This window comes from Leucopleurus acutus (assembly GCF_964270905.1).
Source record: "Leucopleurus acutus genome assembly, chromosome: 20".
In the NCBI taxonomy this organism is placed as follows: Eukaryota; Metazoa; Chordata; class Mammalia; order Artiodactyla; family Delphinidae; genus Leucopleurus; species Leucopleurus acutus.
In genome coordinates, this window is record NC_139162.1 from 605,071 (window position 1) to 627,431 (window position 22,361).

Genomic DNA, 22,361 nt, shown 5'->3' on the forward strand with positions numbered 1-22,361 from the left:
GTGCAGAGATACTGGTTCGAGAAGCTAGAGCCTGGGCGCCCCGTGCCGCGTCCCGGCCTCGGAGCTCGGCCGGTGCCGTGCGGGTGCCTGCGTGGTCCGGGGCCTGTCTTCCCATGGACGCCCTGAGGACCCCCTCGGCCAGCCCGATGCGTGCCTTGCAGGGACAAGTCTAGCCGGGGTCTCCGGCCGGTGCTCCGTGGTTGATTTCTGTTTGTTAGAGTTCGGGAAAGAGGGCTTGCGTGCTGGTGAGTCCCCTGGCGTCCCACGCCGACCGGCCTCCTCTTTTACCGCGTTTGGGAGAAGAGGCAGCGGACAGGGGGTGGTTGCTTGGCTCCTTTGCTGCTCTCGGTCTGGTCGGATTTCAGGTGCAGTCCAGAGACGGACGGGGTTCTGGGCCGAGGTCCAGGCTTTCGTAGTGGGTAAAGCTGCTGATGCTGGCAGCTGGCCCCCCTGCACCCCGCCTCCCAGAAGTAGGCTGTCTGAAGAAAGCATGTTTTCACGCTCAGCTGCCCTTTCCAGCAGAAAGCCTTTTATGCACAACAAATGTCGGGCAGGCAGCCACTTGCAGTTTTCCGTCTGTTCAGAGTTACATTTCAGGGGGAGTTATAACTAGAGTATCTCTAGGCATGAAAACCTTTTTTACTGATATTCTTGTGCTCACTGCTTTTTGACGTGGAGGCTTGCAGTACAGTGTGTTGTTTATTTTGTTTGTAATTTAAAAAGTTGCACAGTCCTATTTCTCTTTTTCGAGTCTTGTTACTATTTGATGCAGGAGTATAAAGCTTATTTAACTACTTTCCTTGGTAAAATAAGCGAGTTATTACTGATTTCAGATTTAAACTTTCCATCAACTTTTGACCCAGCCTTGGTGCCCTTGAATGTCCCCGTAAGGAAGGCCGTGTACCTGACCCTGAGACTGGATCACCTGTCCAGCCCGGCAGGTGCTGTGTCCTTGCTTACTCCCTGCACAGCAGTTACACGTTAGCACAGTTTTGTTTCATACTGTCCTCCAGGGACAGACCTCTGTTCTCAAAGTGCGTTCACTCTGCACCCATGTGGTTCAAGGTCCATCCCTCACCAGCTTCTGAACTTGTCTAGGTAATAGGTCATTGTTTTGTGCCCCCATTTAATTCGTCCCATTTGTATATCTTTACATGTAAAAAAAGGGTGTTTCTCACTCATCCCTACAGTGTCCTTAATTCATTTCTCTTGGTTGCAAAACTTGTTGAAAGGTCTTAACAGGTCTCGTTGGCCCTGGGTGGGGAGGGTGTTGCTTACAGAGTTTCCCTGCGCAGTGGGCAGGTAGGGAGGGTGTGTGGCTGCGTCCTCACACACGTGCGGGGTGGTGCTGGGGAAGGGTGTATGCCTTGGGGACCCACCTGCTCCTTGTGTGTCATCCCCCCACTGACTGGAGGGCACCTGATGCCCTGGCGTGCCAGGTACCTGTTTGTTTTTGCTGACTAAGAACAAGCCTAGTATCAAATGCTTCACATTTGACACATTTCCTGGCTAGAGTAAAAATTCCTATTTATCTTTCTAGTGAAAGAGGGAGAGAGACTGGCTCTTGTGGTGAAGTGCTGCTAACAGTGGCCAAGAGCCAGCGGGGAGGAGTGGTGGTGACAGCTTGGAGGCTGCTGGGAGCCCAGGCCTTCGTGCTGCTACGGGTGGGGTGGCGCGGGCACACGCCAGCACCGCAGAGCGGGTCTCCTGTGAGAATCTGGAATCCACCAGCAATCCTGGTAGATGGGGTGGGGGGAGGGGCTGAAGCAGCCCCAGTGTGCCCTTTTTAAGATGCAGGCTTCTCTCCGCGAGCTGCTTGCAGACGTCTTTTGGAAGCAAGTCTTAGGGTGTGTAAAACCGCTGCTGAATGACACGCTCCAGCTCAGTAAACATGGATTTGTTTTGGCCAAAAACCTAGAGGAATTGAGAGAGAGAGATGAAGACAGGCTTGCAGGACCTTAGTTCCCCGACCAGGGATTGAACCCTGGCCATGGCAGTGAAAGCGCTGAGTCCTAACCACTGGACCACGAGGGAATTCCCTAGAATTTTCTATATTCAGCATCAGTTTTGAGCAAAACTCTAGGGAAAGGAAAAGGAAGAGTCCTAGAAGTCTTGGTCTCTTGTTAACAGGCAGCTTTCTGAGATAGTTTACAAAGTGTTGTCTAGATAAGATCTATCATGTCCAAAAACATAGTTTTAAATTATGTTTTAAAGAGTTAGAGGAGAATGTAGACTGTTGAGATTCAGCCCCGGTGAGAAGGACGGAGGCAGGGCCTGGCACCTTCCCCCGGCACCACTGTCTGTAGGTGTCACTTGGGCCCTGCGTCTGCCCAGCCACCTCCCTCCCTGCTCTGTCCTTTACGGTCCCTGCACCCCTTGTCCTGTGCTGTGCCCTCGTGGTGTCCACCAAGTACATTCAGGCCTATCTAACCCTTCACAGATCGGTGAATTAATGCTTTATCACCTTAAAAAAAATGTATTTCTAGGCTCTTAGTCACAACTCATCTTGATTTTGCTTCCAGTGCAAGGATTTGTAACTGACAGACTTTTAATTTGGAGTTATTTAAACTAGAATAAATTGTTTTGAAATCTTCCAACAAATGCACTGTCAGACTGAGATCTCGGCTGATTTTAGGAAAGCATTTTGCAGGGAGGATGTGGGAAAGGCAGCTTTCCGTGAGTGGCTGTAATTGGCCAGCGCCAAGGGCTCACTATGGCAACACTGGGTTACATAGATTGCTGCGTGCGGCTTCTGTTTAATTATGCAGGGTAGGTTTAATTTTTTAGAATCAGATTTGCACATCTTTGAAATAATTCTTCGTTTGAAGATTGATTTTTTTTATGACTTTGCATTTGTTATTGGGTGGCAGAATGTATTCTGACATTGGATTTGCAAGATATTAAAAAAAAATCTGTAATAGACTCTGTTTTGAGAATTTCTTTAGTCTCTTCAGAATGAAAACTCATTTAAATATTTTAGGACTTGCCTCCCAGGGAGTTTTAGCACATGCACAGTGCTCTGGCGAGACTACAGGAAGTGCTGGCGGGACTCGCAGCCCCCAGAATGGGCGGCCCTCTCCAGGGCTTTGCCCCTGTGGCTATTTGGGTCCGACTTTTATGGGCCCTTAGTTTGGCTTGCTGTTGTCTGGTGGTTGTTTTTTCTCAGTTCTCTGTTCCCATTTGCCCCTCCCCTGGGACCATTGACATTTATTATTGATTGATTGATTGATTGATTGATTGCGGTATGCGGGCCTCTCACCGTTGTGGCCTCTCCCGTTGCGGAGCACAGGCTCCGGACGCGCAGGCTCAGCGGCCATGGCTCACGGGCCCAGCCGCTCCGCGGCATGTGGGATCTTCCCGGACCGGGGCACCAACCCGTGTCCCCTGCATCGGCAGGCGGACTCTCAACCACTACGCCACCAGGGAAGCCCCTAATATTAATTGTTATTATTATTTTTTTAACATCTTTATTGGAGTATTAGTTTCTGCTTTATAACAAAGTGAATCAGTTATACATATACATATGTTCCCACATTTTATATTAACGTATTTGTTAGCTGCCCATTGTTCAACAGGGGCACGCTGGATTCTTTGGAGGAGGCCTGTGGTGTGAATCATTCCATTGTCCCCTTGAGGACCAGAGAGTAGAAGGAGACTGGGAGAATGACGTAGGAGAAAGAACGCAGGGCTGGAAGCGAGGGTACTTTTACGTTGCGGACCTTGGTCCTGGTTTGCAGTGAATCCCTCTGCGGCTCTTTTTCTGAGAGTAAAGTCACAGATCACAGAGTTGAAATGGTGGACTTGACGCAGCTCCCAAACCAAGGACAAGCAGAGGGCGTGGGCCGTGGTGCCGTGTCAGAAAGCCGTGTGCGGTGCCGCACAGCCCGCCTCCTTAGGCTGGCTGTGGGTCCAGACCCAGCTGACCTCTGCCGTGGTTACTGCTCAGCTTGCCTGGGGTCCGTGTGTATCAACGTGGCGTGGACGTTGCACAGGGCTGGCTTTGCCTTTGGTGCTGTGTGTGGCCGATGTGGGTGCCGAGTAGGACAGGTACTCCTTCGTGGACGGTATGGTCATTTTCACAGGCCTGCGTACTGAGGCTCTCTCCTGTAGGTTTCAACTTCATGTTGCTCTGCATTTCAGATGAGTTTTCTCATCTCCACCCCCACCCCACCCCGCTTTTTAAAATTTTATTACTAACAATTTAATAACCATGTCAACCCAAACTTGGGCCAGCAGCGAAACCCCGCCCTCCCACCGTGGCACTGCGTAGCTTATGGGATCTTAGTTCCCCCAGCAGGGATTGAACCTGGGCCCCTGGCAGTGAGAGTGCCAAGTCCTAACCACTGGACCTCCAGGAAATTCCCCTCACTTATATCTGTAAATCACTGTTTTACATGGAGACCTTCATCACTTGTTTTTCCCTTTGGTGCAGTTTTTAGCACTAAAAGGGCATATGTATTTGATTCTGTCTTCTTAGAAATAAATCCATTCACTTAGTGTTATATATTCAGAGGTCATATATAATTGTGCTCATGACTCATACATAGAGGTGCTTATACCTAAATACTGTCCATTTTTTCAAAAATCTTTTCTGTTTACCAAAAACAATGGGACTTACTTGAACCTTCAGTGCTGAGTAGGAAAGATAGGAGTTTTGTTGTTGTTGTGCCTATACGTGCATTTTGAACAACACCTGTCATGCATTAAGGTGATGTTCTGTCGTGATATTTACCCCTGAGATAAACAGAAAAATGTACTTAGATCTGTTGCCTAAGATATTGGCAACAATACTGAATCCTTTTATTTAGAAGGATCTGTGCCACATCCTCTAGGACAGTGTCTTCAAACTGTGGATCATGAACCATCATTCCTATTTAAGAAATGTTTTCCTGTGCCAAGGACATAGAGGTAGCTTCCTGCACCTTCTGAAAACTTTGAACTTCTGCTCTTTACACCGAAGCCTTTAATCTGTCCCGGACTGAGGTCTGCGTACGAGCCGGCTGCTCGCAGTCTTCCCTGCGGAAGCCAGCTGGCCCAGCCTTGTCCTTGACTGGGCTGTTCTTTGCTCGCTGACCTGCATTGCTTACTGTCACGAATCAGGTCTCCCCATGTGTGCCCACGTGGTGTTGGAGCTTTTGTGTGTCCCATTGGTCAGCTTGTCTATCCTGGTGACACTGTCGCCTGTCTTCATCGTAAGTTTTGATTGTTGCTGGTGTCTAGAAATGCAGTTGGCTTGTGTATATTCATTTTATATGTTGTATCCAGGAACTTCTCTTTCTACAGATGAGAAAACTTAAGAATGACAGAGGCTGTTAGAATGTACCCAAGGTCACTGCCAAAACAGTGGCAGGGTCAGAATTTTAACGACAGCCATCACACTCCACTGTCCCTGGTCTGAGCTTGGCCCACGTTGATCTTCAGGAAATTAAGCTGGCTGCAGCATGAAGGGGCATCGGAAGGCGACTTGTAGGAAGGGTACAAACTGGCGCCCGCAGAGGTGTCAGGGGCAGTAGAGGCAGCAGAGCCATGGAAGTGAAGCCCACAGGCCGGGAGGCCTGGGTACGAGCTCTGTGTCCGCAGAACCAGTGGAGGTGTGTAGCCGGACTGGGAGGGACTGGGACCTCCCAGGAGGGGCTGCTTGCTCAGAGGTGCCAGTGGGGACTTGGTTGGGGGGGTGCGGGGGCTGGTGGAGGAGAGAGCAGTTGCTGGGAGGAGGCCCTGGGGGAAGCGCTTCACTTCCGGGCCTGGTGCCTGCTGCTGGGGAGGAAGGTAGGCACCAAGGCAAACAGTGCTCCGGTTTCGGTGTATAATGGAAGACTTCGGGCGGACTTTCTCTTGGATTCTCGCTCACAGGATCCATAAGTGTCATTTTTGTTTTTTTTTAGTTAATTTATTTTATTTATTTTTGGCTGTGTTGGGTTTTCGTTGCTGTGCGCAGGCTTCCTCTTGTTGCGGTGAGCGGGGGCTACTCTTCACTGAGGTGCGCGGGCATCTCATTGTGGTGGCTTCTCCTGTTGCGGTGCATGGGCTCTAGGCACACGGGCTTCAGTAGTTGTGGCTCGCGGGCTCCAGAGCACAGGCTCAGTAGTTGTGGCACACGGGCTTAGCTGCTCCGTGGCATGTGGGATCTTCCCGGACCAGGGCTTGAACCCGTGTCTCCTGCATTGACAGGTGGATTCTTAACCACTGTGCCACCAGGGAAGCCCTTGTAGGTTTATTCTTGCTGGATGATCATCCTGAGGTCTGAGTAATACTTCTTGTTAGGAAACAGTGTGTGTTTTCTACTGGAGTTTCTCTTGTCGATGAGGGTCATCTACCAGGAAAGAAACTTGGATTTTTATGTTTTAACAGAAGAAAATTTGACTCCACTTTTCAGAATGGAGACTCTTTGCTTGAGGGGTTTCCTGGGAGACTGGGGTGGTGGGCGAGGGCCAGCGTCTCCCTGCTTGGTAGCAGGACCTGCTGGCTGGTGAGCATATCACTGTAACAGTTCAGCACTGTCACTGGAACAGAGCTGTTCTTCTGGAAATTAGAGGTGGTTTAGAGATGAAGAACATCGCCAGCACACTGAATTAAACGTAGAAAATGAAGTAAGGAGGATGCCTCACTCCTTGACTTGACAAGTGGAAAGCACGTTTGTGCAGGGATGGTGACCAGGGGCTGGCGGGAGGGTGTTGGGCTCCCGGGGGCGGGTCAGCCTGCTCACGCACACACCCGCTGATTAGACCGCACCCATACCCTGCAGGCCTGTGCAGAGGCGTTTCAGGGTGCTCTTGCTGTGCTTGTGTGTCTGTGCAGTCATCAGGGTGGGGGCACCCTCTCGTGCCCGGGATCACAGCGTAGATCACTCATCACACATTGAATCACTGGAAACCCAAAGTTGATCTCGATTCAAGTCCTAACTTCACAGGAGTGGTTTGGCCATAAGGAGTCTATTTAGCCCGTCCACATTCTACCCTTTAATAAGGAAGGATTGGATCTTGCCCCTCAAAGCAGACTTTGGGCCCAGGAGATGTCTGTCGTGGCATGTGTAGTGTTAGGCTGTTGGATACGCCTTTGTTTGGCCAAGCAGCATGGTCGGTGGACCAGCAACTAGCAGCCCTGTGTCCTTGTGTTGACAAACGGGGCTGTGGGTTACCTCTGAGCTCGGGGCAGCCTGGGCTCTGTGGGTGTGTGGATTCTCACAGCCCTGCTACTCCTGCTTCAATGACTTCTGTGGAACCTTCTCATTTCTGTGGTCTTCCTTCTTAAACTAGTCCTCTCCAACTTACTTTAGAGGGTGAGGGTGGTAAGAATTCTCAAGGCTAAGAAACCCCGCTTTCTGGTGGCCGTCTCCACAGTTTTGTAATTGGGGGTTTGGATGGGCAAATGAGACTAGATCAGTGATTATTTATTAGGTTTGCTTGGAAAGCATTAAAAACAAAACAGTACAGTTTGGCAACGCTTACCCCAGACACACAAAATCTGAAGCATCTTTCGGGGGTGGGAATGTGTAGGAGACAAGTCACGGGTGATTTAAGTCTTTGAAATACAAGGGCGTATCTTCCGAGCAGTCCTGTTCTTTCTTCTGGGCCATGTGTTTACACTTGGAGTGTGGAAGAGGTCAGGTGGTGGTAGGATCTTAAATTCCTGGTGGGTGAGATGCAGTATAACTGGTGGGAGCGGAGACTCCTGCCTTTAGAGGCCAGTGTCCTGTTTGTGTCATTCGCCCCAGGTGCTATGGTTAAAGAAGAGAACAGGTATATATTAAGTAGTTGTTTTCTTACCCAGTCCTTGCAGGCCGAGCCGGAGGTGGTGTCCCCTTGCCTCACACCACCCCTCACTGCTCCCTGAGGGACAGCTGTCAATCTGAGCGTTTAATCTTGCTTGAATTGGGGCTAGTGAACAAAACTTGTTTTGCATTAGATAATAATCTAGTTTGAAAGGCTCCTGGCAGTAGTGAGGTGGAGGAGGGATGTAGTGTGTGGGGTGGCATACAGGGAGGGCTGTGCAGTGCGGTCCGGGATTGGTGACTGTGCAAAGGAGAACGTGGACGCTTCATCCTGGAAGCGCACTGATGTGGAGCTGAGGCAGCGCTGAGCCAGCGACCTTGAGCGGCTGCTCAGGAGCCCACCAGGCATGGCCGCTCGGCTGGGGCTCGCAGCGACACACGCTGGCCGGGGAGGGCTTCTTATTGTCCGTATTTTTACCTCTGATTAATTTTGTCCGTAAACCACATGGATTTGAGGTGAATTTTTATCTGTGTCAAAGGGTGACTGTGAGCTGGGTGGATTGAGAGGGCACAGATGCTTGGAGGTGCGGGGTCGAGCACTTGACCGTGCCTCTGGGAAGCGGCCTCCTTTCCACACCCGCTTTCCCACTGATCAGCTGTGCTCTTCCGGTGCCCCTGAGGCCCACGGTCTCCTCCACACGGGGCCTCCCGTTGCGTGCCTGCCGGTGACCAGGGTGCGGCGTGGGGCCTGCAGCATGATCGTGACATGACGTAAAGACAGAAAGCCGGCCTGGACAGTAGCGACAGGTTAAGGAAGAAAGTGAGGGCCTGAGTATGCTGTTGGAGGGTGGAGAGGAACCTGCCCAGATGGGCAGCGGGGGAGAGGCAGCCTCCTGTGAGTGACACGGGATGTTTCCAAGAAACTTGGAGAGATTTGGAGTTGCCAGGGTGGCAGCTGGGGACAGCATCCTTCAGCACCTGTGTCCCTGGGGCTGTCCACCAGGGTGGTGGCACTGATGGGCTGTGAGGTCATCTTTAGTGGGTGCACCTGCAGCAAGAGCTGACCCCCGCCAGCTCCGGGAGCACGGCAGGAAACGCTGGGGTGCCTGCCGTGCAGGACGGAGCTTCTGTCCCGTGAGGCCTTTTCCTCAGCTGTGTGTGTGCATGTACGTGTGTGCTCTGCCATGATGGTCTGAAGTTTGAACACGAATCTGTTCCTCATGAGCTCAGTGACTCCCGTGGGCAGAGTGAGGTGTGCATAGGGATGAATCTAATGTGCCACGTTCACTTCTCAGCAGTGCGGTGGGAAGTGGAGAGAATCAGGTTGTTGTGATGACACAGGTGGAGAAATACTGCACCTGAGTCAGGAGTTGGGCCGGTGCGGAGGGAGGGGGAGAGAGTGATGACTTGGAGCTGGAATGGACTGGGTTTCGATTGTGAGGGGGGCATGCCAGGTTGCTGGCTTGGAGGATCGATCGTCTAGAAAGTGGTACCCTGAACCAGGGCAGGAAATATAGTCATAATTCCCTTGGGGCTCCATCTGTGCACTTGTGTGTGCTGTGGATGTGTCTGTGGTGTGGCTGGACTTTGTGAGTTCAGTGGGGAGCTCTGAGCTGGAGAATGGGGATTGAGATCTACCCATATGGTTGTTAGAGCCTCAGAGGCAGGTTGGATGGCCCCGGGAGAGCCGGGAAGACCCACACCGCAGGAGCGGGTGGAGTGACAGCAGAGAGGCTGGGTGGGGTGCTGCCCGACCGGATGGATGCTGCCCAGAGGCCAAGGCAGGGCAGCATCAGTTATGATCCTGGCTTGGAGGGAGGAGGAGCTCAGCGTGCCCTGGGTTTCTGAGCTGAGAACTCTCTTGTGAATACCAGCCTTGTGTCTGTATTTTGGGTCAGAAGGGCTTGGTCACTTTTAGACTTCAGCTACGTCCCAGAAGCTGTGAGTGCACAGTGGGGTTGGGGGTGGTAGTGTGAGTGACCTTCGTGGATACAGGCTCTGCAGCCTGACTTTGATCCTGACTTTGAGGCAAATGATTCAACATCTCAGAATCTGGTTTCTCAACAGAAAAAAGGAGCCGATCCTGTTACTGTCAGGGTTGTCATGAGGGTTAAATGAGCCAGTGTAGGGAGAGCAGGTGCAGGCCAGGGGTGGGCAGCTGTGGGGTGGCAGGGCTACCCTTCTGTGCAGGACGCGTGCCAGAGTGTGTGCGGACGGCACAGAGACATGCTAGGCGCGTGGCCAGCTGGCCCCTCCGCCCACCGTTGCTGCTCGAGAGCTCTGTGACCACTGCGGGTTCCTGGGAGGACAGGGTTGGGTGTCAGTCCGCCGTCGGGAAAGCTCTCCTGAGAGGCTGGGCTGGGGCTGGGTTCCTGCCTACGCCTCCCTGCCCAGCGGCTGCAGGTCCCCTGCTTGTGATGCCCGCGAACATGGGAAGGTGTGGTGGGCACCGGCTCCCATCCTGATCTCCAGAGAGACGCTGGAGAGCTTCCAGACAGTGTGCACTGCCTTCTGTCTGTCTGAAGAGAGCTGTTCATTTGGGTGCTGTCCCTTTCTTTCCTGTCTGGGCAGCTGGTGCATTGGTGGAACTGGCAGAGGGTGGGCCTTCCAGCAGGACTGGGGTGGGGCCTGCAGTGTGGGACACCTGGTACTAAGTCATCCATTCAGCAGTTCTAGACTTGGTCCTTGTTCTGTGCTGGGCCGCCTGCCCCCGCTGCATCTTGGTTCTACAGTGTTAGGGCTGCTCATCCCTGCCAGCTCCATACCGGCCCCCCCAATCAGATTCGTTGCATTTTAGATGTTAACCTGTACAGATTATTGATGTGAGCTCACATTCTCCATGAAAAGAGTAGCACACATTTAGGGAAAATGATGTATTTTTAAAGGAAACAATTTTACATTGGGTATGGAAGAACCTTAAACTTTTCAAATGAAAGGTGTTTTAGGGATTATCAAACCTAATCCCCTTGTTTTATGGATTAATAGTCTAAGGGTTGTTTCCTGGTATTTTTTTTTTGAATTTTATTTTGTTTTATTTTATTTATTTATTTATTTTGCGGTACGCGGGCCTCTCACTGTTGTGGCCTCTCCCGTTGCGGAGCACAGGTTCCGGACGCTCAGGCTCAGCGGCTGTGGCTCATGGGCCCAGCCGCTCTGCGGCACGTGGGATCCTCCTGGACCGGGGCACGAACCCATGTCCCCTGCATAGGCAGGCGGACTCTCAACCACTGCGCCACCAGGAAAGCCCTTGAATTTTATTTAATTTATTTTCTTATACAGCTGGTTCTTATTAGTCATCAATTTTATACACTTAAGTGTATACATGTCAGTCCCAATCGCCCAATTCAGCACACCACCATCCCCACCCCCCTGCGGCTTTCCCCCCTTGGTGTCCATACGTTTGTTCTCTACATCTGTGTCTCAACTTTTGCCCTGCAAACCGGTTCATTTGTACCATTTTTCTAGGTTCCACATACATGCGTTAATATACGATATTTGTTTTTCTCTTTCTGACTTACTTCACTCTGTATGACAGCCTCTAGATCCATCTGCGTCTCAACAAATGACCCAATTTCGATCCTTTTTATGGCTGAGTAATATGCCATTGTATATATGTACCACATCTTCTTTATCCATTCGTCTGCCGACGGGCATTTAGGTTGCTTCCATGACCTGGCTATTGTAAATAGTGCTGCAGTGAACATTGGAGTGCATGTGTCTTTTTGAATTATGGTTTTCTCTGGGTATATGCCCAGTAGTGGGATTGCTGGATCATATGGTAGTTCTATTTTTAGTTTTTTAAGGAACCTCCATAATGTTCTCCCTAGTGGCTGTATCAGTTTACATTCCCACCAACAGTGCAAGAGGGTTCCCTTTTCTCCGCACCCTCTCCAGCATTTGTTGTTTGTAGATTTTCTGATGATGCCCATTCTAACTGGTGTGAGGGGATACCTCACTGTAGTTTTGACTTGCATTTCTCTAATAGTTAGTGACGTTGAGCAGCTTTTCATGTGCTTCTTGGCCATCTGTATGTCACCTTTGGAGAAATGTCTGTTTAGGTCTTCTGCCCATTTTTGGATTGGGTTGTTTGTTTTTTTAGTATTGAGCTGCATGAGCTGTTTATATATTTTGGAGATTAATCCTTTGTCCGTTGATTCGTTTGCAAATATTTTCTCCCATTCTGAGGGTTGTCTTTTCGTCTTGTTTATGGTTTCCTTTGCTTTGTAAAAGCTTTTAATTAGGTCCCATTTGTTTATTTTTGTTTTTATTTCCATTACTCTAGGAGGTGGATCAAAAAAGATCTTTCTGTGATTTATGTCATAGAGTGTTCTTACTATGTTTTCCTTACTATGTTTATAGTGTCCATCTTACATTTAGGTCTCTAATCCATTTTGAGTTTATTTTTGTGTATGGTGTTAGGGAGTGTTCTAATTTCATTCTTATACATGGAGCTGTCCAGTTTTCCCAGCACCACTTATTGAAGAGACTGTCTTTTCTCCACTGTATATCCTTGCCTTCTTTGTCATAGATGAGTTGACCATAGGTGCTTGGGTTTATCTCTGGGCTTTCTATCTTGTTCCATTGATCTATGTTTCTGTTTTTGTGCCAGTACCATATTGTCTTGATTACTGTAGCTTTGTAGTATAGTCTGAAGTCAGGGAGTCTGATTCCTCCAGCTCCGTTTTTTTCCCTCAAGACTGCTTTGGCTATTTGGGGTCTTTTGTGTCTCCATACAAATTTTAAGATTTTTTGTTCTACTTCTGTAAAAAATGCCATTGGTAATTTGATAGGGATTGCATTGAATCTGTAGATTGCTTTGGGTAGTATAGTCATTTTCACAATATTGAGTCTTCCAATCCAAGGACATGGTATATCTCTCCATCTGCTGGTATCATCTTTAATTTCTTTCATCAGGGTCTTATAGTTTTCTGCATACAGGTCTTTTGTCTCCCTAGGTAGCTTTATTCCTAGGTATTTTATTCTTTTTGTTGCAATGGTAAATGGGAGTGTTGCCTTAATTTCTCTTTCAGATTTTTATCATTAGTGTATAGGAATGCCAGAGATTTCTGTGCATTAATTTTGTATCCTGCTACTTTACCAAACTCATTGATTAGCTCTAGTAGTTTTCTGGTGGCATTTTTAGGATTCTCTATGTATAGTATCATGTCATCTGCAAACAGTGACAGTTTTACTTCTCTTTTCCAATTTGTATTCCTCTTATTTCTTTTTCTTCTCTGATTGTCATGGCTGGGACTTCCAAAACTATGTTGAATAATAGTGGTGAGAGTGGACATCCTTGTCTTGTTCCTGATCTTAGTGGAAATACTTTCAGTTTTTCACCATTGAGCATGATGTTTGCTGTGGGTTTGTCATATATGGCCTTTATTATGTTGAGGTAGGTTCCCTCTATGCCCACTTTCTGGAGAGTTTGTATCATAAATGGGTGTTGAATTTTGTCAAAAGCTTTTTCTGCATCTATTGAGATGATCATATGGTTTTTCTTCTTCAGTTTGTTAATATGGTGCATCACATTGACTGATTTGCATATATTGAAGAATCCTTGCATCCCTGGGATAAATCCCACTTGATCATGGTGTATGATCCTTTTAATGTGTTGTTGGATCCTGTTTGCTAGTATTTTGTTGACGATTTTTGCATCTATATTCATCAATGATATTGGTCTGTAATTTTCTTTTTTTGTAGTATCTTTGTCTGGTTTTGGTATCAGGGTGATGGTGGCCTCATAGAATGAGTTTGGGAGTGTTCCTTCCTCTGCAATTTTTTGGAAGAGTTTGAGAAGGATGGGTGTTGGCTCTTCTGTAAATGTTTGATAGAATTCACCTGTGAAGCCATCTGGTCCTGGACTTTTGTTTGTTGGAAGATTTTTAATCACAGTTTCAATTTCACTACTTGTGATTGGTCTGTTCATATTTTCTATTTCTTCCTGGTTCAGTCTTGGAAGGTTATACCTTTCTAAGAATTTGTCAATTTTTTTTTTTTTAAATCACCCTTTTAGGGAGAAAAACTGGCAACTCAGGAGTACTAGACGTTTCAGCTGTGTCTTCCTTGCCTGCTCTCAAAAATCCTTTCACAGAACTTTTGTACATCTGTAAGTTGCAAGCGCCTGAGATATTTAAAGGAAAGAAAGCATTGATGACACTTGGGTGTGGCTGTGAGGACCTGGGCCAGCTTTGGGAGAGGCTGTGTGGGCTCCTCCTTGGCGAGGGCTGCCCTTGTAACTGTCTTGTCTCCCAGCCCAGACACAGGGCTTTCCCACTTGTTCAGGTCGTCTGTAATTTCTTTCACGAGTATTTTGTGGGTTTTCATTCAGTGTACAAGTGTTGCATCGCTTTGGTTAAATCCATTCCTATATATTTTATTTTATTTTTTTGATGCTGTTGTAAATGATGTTGTTTTCTTAATTTCTCTTTCAGAGTGTTCCCTGCTGGCATGTTAGAAGTACCTCTGATTTTGCACATTGATCTTGTGTTCTGCAGCTTTGCTCTGCTGCACTCTTTTGTTAGCTCTCATGGTTTCTTGTAGATTCTCTAGGGTTTTATATTCTTTTTTTAAAAAAAATATTTATTTATTTATTTTTTGGCTGCGTCGGGTCTTAGCTGCAGCACGCAGGATCTTTCTTTGAGGTGCGTGGGCTTCTCTGGTTGTGGCGCGCAGGCTTAGTTGCCCCACGGCATGTGGGATCTTAGTTTTCTAACCAGGGATGGAACCGGCATCCCCTGCATTTCAAGACGGATTCTTAACCACTGGACCGCCAGGGAAGTCTCTGTGTTCCTTTTTTGTTTTGTAATTTTTTTTTTTTTTTTTTACTGTACGCGGGCCTCTCACTGTTGTGGCCTCTCCCGTTGCGGAGCACAGACTCCGGACGCGCTGGCTCAGCGGCCATGGCTCACGGGCCCAGCCGCTCCGCGGCATGTGGGATCTTCCCGGACCGGGGCACGAACCCGTATCCCCTGCATCGGCAGGCGGACTCTCAACCAGTGCGCCACCAGGGAAGCCCTCTGTGTTCCTTTTTAAGGTCAGTTTTCTAGCTGGACAACCTGGTTGAGTTCAGGCTTTAGTTGTGTCGTGTTGTGGTAGGTTGTGATTTCTGTCTGCGTTCCTGAGTGGTCGGTGGACCGCTTCTGTTAAGCACTGTCATGTGGATGCTTGCGGTGAGACTCGTGGGGCACGGGGATGGCGACTTCATGGAGCTGGACTGATGCTGCGCTCCCGTTAACAGAAGACAGGCTGGTGCCCAGTGTCCTGTGGTCTGTCCTCCTTGGACTGTTCCTTTTGGAGAAGTAAAGCAGATGGGAGTGGTGAGAGCCTGAGATCGATCAGTCGTGATTGTTGACACGAGTGAAGTGGGGAAGCCACAGCCCTGATTCCTGTGACCTTGCGTGTATCCATTGCTGGGGTCCCAGTGCACCCCGACCACGGTGGGTGACAGCATCCTGTTGTCTCTGGAGAGCATGATGCTGACTGGGAAGTCTGAGTTTGCTGAGAGCTAGAGACATCGGTCATCTGTTTCCTGACTTAGACCCTCAGGAAAGGAGTCTTCGTCTTGTTAGTCAGGATTTCAAGTGTGTCTGTGATGTCCGAAGGACTGCTCTCCATGTGGATTGTTGTGTGGACGGTGCGTAGGGAGCGAGGAGCCTGTGAACTTGAGTGTGGACTTGCTGACCCAGAGGCAGGCTGGTGAAGGTTCGGTGGTGTCCATGTCACTCCTGCCGCGAATGGACAGCTTGTTTTGCCAGGCGCAGCACTGTCCCCTGCTCCAGTCGTTAGGGGCCTGCTTTCCCAGTCTGCTCCCACTTCCCCTAGTTTGATTCTGTGCTCTTATCCCAGCTTTCAGGAGTTGCCCAGGCCCTGGCTTACAGTTTCCCTGGGGTTTCTCTTCATAGCTGTGTGGCTTGATATCTGAGAAACCCCTTTCTATCCTCCCCTAGGTTTGGCGGCTCAGTGGGCACTGGTCCCTGGACAGCAGCTCAGGCTCTCCCGCCTCCCCGTGTGCCCGTGTCTGTTCATTCTGCGCTTTCTTCTGTTCAGGGGCAAAAAGCGAATTGTCTGGAAACATTAATTTTCTGTTTCCTGCTTGCTTTGTCCTCTGGTGAAAAGAAGCATCTGAGTTGAAGAGAGAAGTTGTACATGGGGCGTTCGTTTTCCCTCCAGCTCCTTCCCCACCTGCCTCAGCTATGCCCCGCCCCCCTTGTTCCCTTGAGCCTTCTCTCCAATCTAGCCAAGGAAGCAGTGACAGATAGCACCCATCCTAAAACAACACCAAAAATCAGCCCTCCCTCCCGCCCCCCGGCAGAGTGAGGCTTTCTTTGAGCTCTGCGCTCTGGGCACTGTGGCGGGCCGGGGTGGGGAGGCTTTGTAACTCTGCAGATAGAGCTCAGTCTGTCCTGTCCTTCTGTGACTGAGGCCCGGCTGCCTCTGCGTTCTTCAAACAGTGCCCTCAGTCCTCTTGGTTACATTTTAAGGTTTATTTCTGTTTTGTTTTTAATTAACGTTTTTTTGTTTTTGGCTGTGTTGGGTCTTCATTGCTGTGCGTGGGCTTTCTCTAGTTGCGGCGAGCGGGGGCTGCTCTTCGTTGCGGTGTGCGGGCTTCTCATTGTGGTGGCTTCTCTTGTTGCAGAGCACGGGCTCTAGGCGCCAGGGCTTCAGTAGTTGTGGCACGCGGGCTTCAGTAGTTGTGGCTCGCGGGCTCTGGAGCGCAGGCTCAGCGGCCATGGCTCACGGGCTTAGTTGCTCCATGGCATGTGGGATCTTCCTGGACCAGGGCTCGAACCCGTGTCCCCTGCATTGGTAGGTGGATTCGTAACCACTGCACCACCAGGGAAGTCCTTAAGGGGGTTTTTAAAGCTTCAGTGAGAACAGCAGGGACACGTGTTCTCCGTTTCCAGTTTCAGGGAGGTGGTGGTTGAGTGTGGGCTCTGGAGTCAGCCTGGGTCTGAGACCTGGCCCCCCATTCGGGGTGACCTTGGTGAGGCTGTGCACCTTCACAGGGCCTCAGAGATGAGGTTAGGCCAAACAATATGAGATTGTTAATATGAGACTTTTTTAAAATCGAGATCATTGTAGATTCACATGCAATTGTAAGAAATAATACAGAGAGACCCCTTGGCTACTTTGCCTAGTTTCTTGCGATGGGAACATTTTGTCAAATTGTAGTATAATATCACAACCAGAGTACTGACATGGATACAGCCGATGAATCTTAATCTTATTCAGGTGGGCCTTCCTTGTACCGTGTGCGCGCGCAGTTCTGTGCATCTCCATCACATCTAGGTCCCTGTATCCACTGTCCCCACCAGAGACTCTCCTGTTTGCTTTTTCATAATCACACCCACTTCCCTTCTGCTTCATTGCCTCACCCTTGTCCTTAACCCTGACAACCACCAATCTGTCCTCGATTTCTAAAATTTTGTCTCTGAGGACGTCATGGGAATGGAATCATGAATGTAACCTTTTGGGGTTGGCTCAGTACAAGCCCCTTGAGATCCATCAGAGTTGTTGCCACACTGGTAACAACTTTCTTTCCTTTGTGTTTCTGAGTGTTGTTCCCCGCAGACCACAGTTTGTTTACCATTCACCTGTTGCAGGACATCTGTGCTAATTCCAGTTTTGGGGAATTATGAATAAAACTGCTATGAACATTCTGTGGAGGCTACTGGACCATTTCTGACGTACCAAAATGGCGGTCTCTGACAACGCAGTCCAGTACCCAGAGGCGCCCTGCGCTCTGCTGGGTGTGTGGATGTGTGGACCTAGCTGGTCTGTGCACAGACCTCAAGACACATCCTGCCTCCTCCGTGCCATTGTCTGAACTACGGAAGAAGTTCCTGCTCTGGAAGGCTGAGCTCTGTGCTGGCCGCCCGCACCCAGCCCCGTGCCCCTTGACCTGGAGCGTTACCACAGGAGCCCGCGGCTGCTGTCTCTGGGGAGCAGGGAAGGGAAGGCAGACATGCACTCAGCCCCACCGCCCTGTGGGTATGACCACCCTCCAGCACCTTGGTGTCCTGGCGCTGGTTCTGTCCACGGTGTGTGTGGAGCATCTGCCCACACGGGGCTCCGCTGTCACTCGCATCCACACTCCAGCTTCTGCCAGGGAGCGTTGTGGTCCCTGGGAGCTTGGGCTTGGAGAACTGGTCTGTGTCTTCAGACCTCCGGCTGAGGCCAGTGCAGCAAGACCAGGCTTTGGCTACTTGGGGCTCCTGGGATCTGGGGCCTCTGGAAAGGCCGCACAGGAGGGCGGTCAAGGAGGCCAGGGCGGTGCTCGGTGCTTTAAAACCCAGAGTGTGGGCCAGCCGAGGGGACCGTGCTTTCCGTGGGACTGATTACAACTGTCTAGTGCTCATCTCATGCTGAACGGAAACTGCGATTAGCAGTCACAGGCCTTTGAAAAATTAATTAATTAATTAATTGGGCGGCATTGGGTCTTTTTAAAAATAAATTTATTTATTTAATTAATTTATTTTTGGCTGCGTTGGGTCTTCGTTGCTGCACCGGGGCTAATCTTCATTGCGGTGTGTGGGCTTCTCATTGCAGTGGCTTCTCTTGTTGCGGAGCACGGGCTCTAGGCGCACGGGCTTCAGTAGTTGTGGCACGTGGGCTCAGTAGTTGTGGCTCGCGGGCTCTAGAGCGCAGGCTCAGTAGTTGTGGCGCACGGGCTTAGCTGTGGTTGACACTGGCTTCATGTTGCCAGGGTCTGCATCTGCACTCTGTCCCCACTGGTCTCTACTTCTGGGCTGGGAACGTGCTCTTTGAATGCTGTCGTTCTGACAGTAAAGTGTAGTCTGCTGTGTTTCCTTGTGAATATGTGGCTTGATTATAGTTGTGTGTTGGTTCTGATGTGAACGTGTGTGCAACACGAAGCTTTTTTCATATTTTTAGGATATTTCTTCAATGTGCATTCCCCAGAAATGGGATTACTCTGTCACAAGGTGTAAATATTTTAGAGGCTCTTAATTTGTGTTGTCTTCTAGGAATAATTGAGTCAGTTACTAAGTATTTTCTCTTAAAATGAAAAGACCTTTAGACTAGAATTTAGAAGCCCTGGATTTTGTTTCCAACTGGCTTTTAATTCCCTGCATGACCTCAGACAACTTGAAAATATATTATTTTTTAACGTCACTTAACTTGGGCCCAGTAGAGCACTGGTTCTCTACCCATGTGATTTTGCCCTTCAGGGGACTTGGGACAGTGTCTGGAGATGTTCTAGCTGTCACAGCTTGGGGAGGTGCTCCCGGCATGCAGTGGGTAGAGGCCGGGATACTCAGCACCCTGCGGTGCCCAGGACAGCACAGGATGATGCGGCTCCAGGTGGTAAGTTGTGCTGGGTTTGAGAAACTCAAGTTTCCTTCAAAACTGAATAGTAGTTGTATTATTTGTTGCATTCCGAGTGTAGACATTCATCATAAACTCTGCGTTGTTCCGTCACTGCCTTTATAGGAAAATTGAAAAGCTTAGTGAGTTGTTGCTTTTCAGTAAAACCAAGGTGTGGTGATTGGAAGCTGCTTTTTTAGTCCTTGAGGTTAATAATGTCAGCTTCAAAAAGTCCTGTACCAGCAACATAAGGACAGAAAAATCTAAACCCATCTTTGCAAAACACACATACACATCTGTAAGCACAGGTCAGGAAACCACTTAGATCTTTTGGAAACCGAGTGCAGACCTTGGAAATCTGCTCTCCATAAGCACTGTGTCCTGGCAGCTGTGCTTGTCTCCTGTGTGCCTGTGCGTGTCCGGTCCTGATGCTGCACGGCTGGTGCGTTCGGAAGTGGGAGCGAGCTTGATGGGATTGTGGAACAATAGGTGTGAATGGAATAATGCTGGTTGTTTTGTTCTTGGGATCTCAGTTCTCTTCAGGACCCTGCAGCGTCACTGTGTTCACATGGCCAGGCCGCAGGCTTGCTTGATGGGTTGATTGATTTCGGACATGGAGGTCTTTGGAGACGCTTTGCAATAAAAGCTCTTCTTTTTATAATGATTTTGGAAGATTGTATATTGTGCCATTTGCTTTTCTTTTGATACTGTACTTTGGGTTTACTTTCAAAGAGTTGGAATTGCTACATTTTGATGTAAAAATATTTGATGGATGAAAAGATGTTTTTAGTTGTCTCTGTACCTTTAAACTCCTAGTTTTGAATGATGGAAATCAATTATTTCAATTAATGACAAAATGGAAGGGTGCCCAGTTACACAGTCCCAGGAGCGGGCATGGTCCTCTCATCTTCCTCTCCGGTCCTTATCAGGGCAGCAGAGGGGGCGAGGTCGCTGCTGGACCCGGGGAGGACTCACGGTGTAAACGTGAGAACCAGCTCTCCAGGCCCTGGGCCCTGGCCTGCCTAGCTTGAGCAGTACTGCTTAGACTTCGGGTGTGCTTCCTGGTTGCTATCCACCCCACCCCGACTTCCAAGAGGAACCGTTATTTTGAAATTTATAGTTTATGACTATTTGCTTTTCATTGATTTTTTTTTTTTTTAAGATTTAGTTTTATTTATTTTTGGCCGCATTATGTCTTCGTTGCTGTGCGCGGGCTTCCTCTGGTTGCAGCGAGCGGGGACTGCTCTTCGTTGTGGTGCACAGGCTTCTCATTGCGGTGGCTTATCGCTGCAGAGCATGGGCTTTAGCTCGCGGGCTTCAGTAGTTGTGGCTCGCGGGCTCTAGAGCACAGGCTCAGTAGCTGTGGCACATGGGCTTAGTTGCTCTGCGGCATGTGGGATCTTCCCGGACCAGGGCTCGAACCCGTGTCCCCTGCGTTGGCAGGCGGATTCTGAACCACTGCGCCACCAGGGAAGTCCCTTTTCATTGATTTTTACTGTATACATAGTAAATCGAATATATTAAGTTTCACGTACTTTTGAAAGACACATACATTCAATATATTCCTCTGAGACCTTTTCTCACTCACTGTTACGGTTTTTGAGATTTGCTGATGTTGATACGTGTAGCTGCAGCTTACTCATGAGTAACGGGGTTGTTTGCCCATGGCGGGCCTGCCCACGAGGCCCCTGTGTGCTGCCACCCCCAGACGATATCTCTTAGTCATGTTGACGAAGTGTGCCAGCCCTTGTGGGGCCGCCCCAAACCTCTGGTTTCTCCTGCCGTGGACGCTGGAGGCATGTCTCCGACCTGGGATCCCGGGAAGCTTATGTGGTCTGAGTTATGGTCCTTTGCCTTTGAGGATGGATCCCTAGGTGGATAGAGAGAGGAGTGGAGAGGATACAGGGTGGCCGGGACCAAGCCCATCTGGGCGCCGCAGGAGCACAGCTTGAGGCTGGGAGAGGGCCTCCAGGCGGAGCGAGGCGGACGGGCCAGCCGTCGGGGCTTTGTGAGCCAAAAGGAGAGTTCACATTTTACTCTGAGTGTGACGGGGGTCCGTAGAAGACGCAAATGCATAACTTCGACAAAGGTTTACTGTCAAACTCCAAGTAAGGTGAAAGTCTGTGGATGGCCCTTCCAGGGCCCCAGTCCTCAAGCCCCTTCTCTGGGGAGAATGACCGGCCTATCGGAGTGTTCTTTCCTTAACTGGGCCTTTCTGGGCACTGCCGTCCAGGAACCATGATCAAGAACGGAGACTTCCACCTGGGTAGCGTCCTCCCACAAACCACCAGGTGTGAGTGCCTCTCCTGGTGTCCTCTCCCTTTATAGCCCAAACCAGCCAGCCAGACATCCTAAAAACCTCTTGCTTGTCTGGAGTTCCGTGAAGTAAAGGAAGGTTGTAGTGTGGTCCAAATGGAGAGAGACTGACATTATAAAATGAACTAAGTAGAAATTATTATTTACATGAGCTAACTTTACTCTCTTCTTTCAGAATACCCTCAGTGCTGCTCTGGGACACGCCTTTGTTGGATTTAATTTACAGTCATCAACCTCGGCTTTTAGCGATGGACTCGGTAAATATTTTATTGTATTGCCTCTCTCATCAGTTTGTGTTATTTTCATTGGTTTGTAAAAAGAAGTATCAAAATATTTCTTAAGTCTTCACATTGGTTTTCTTGAGCTTGATAGAGCTTTGGCTAAGTGTTCTGGGTTTTGTCCTGGATTTCACTTAACTGAGCGTGCTTCAGGGCGGTAGTGAGCTGCGTGGTGTCCCAGCGAGAGGCGTTCTGTGGACAAATTAAGACAGGTTGGCAGCCTGGTCTGTGAAAGAAGTTGGTTTCTTGTCAACTTCTGTTGTCTTACTGGCTCTGTCCCCAAGTGGTCTGGAGCCTGTAGGACCTGCTTGCGGTGCCTGTTTTGTGCTCTGGGCGTGTTGCACACACACCATCTGAGAACTGCCCCTCCTCCTCTGGGGAGGCAGGCTGCCTGGCTGTGCTCTGCTCTGTGTCCCGTGTGTGGGCCAGCTGGTAGCCACACGTGGTTTTCCTGAAGTCCGAGGCCAGCGTGTGTGGGTGTGGAGTGGGCTCCTGGCTCGTTTGCCCTGAGCCTTGCGTCCCGCTGGGAATTCCTAGCACGGCTGTGCCCGGAGGGGCAGCTGCCCTCCTGCAGCCTGGGGCCCGACTGGCACTCGTTGCTCTAGGACAGAGCCCTCCTCCCCGGGACACGTTGGAAAGAAAACTCTTGGCTCCTTTGCATGTTTCCTACCGTGGCCAGGTATTAGTGTTTTAAAGCGAACAGTGCCAAAGTGTATTTTCTATTTTGT

At 49.5% G+C, this 22,361-nt stretch overlaps 1 protein-coding gene across 3 annotated transcripts in view; it reads left to right on the forward strand.

The window, feature by feature from the left end:
- ANKRD11 (ankyrin repeat domain containing 11) overlaps positions 1 to 22,361 on the forward strand; it is a 171,834-nt gene that overhangs the window by 49,484 nt on the left and 99,989 nt on the right. For all 3 annotated transcript variants that reach the window (XM_082862036.1, XM_082862035.1, XM_082862037.1), the window contains exon 2: positions 21,531 to 21,612. The gene's annotated coding sequence lies outside the window, so the exon portion shown is untranslated. The remainder of the gene's footprint in view (positions 1 to 21,530; positions 21,613 to 22,361) is intronic.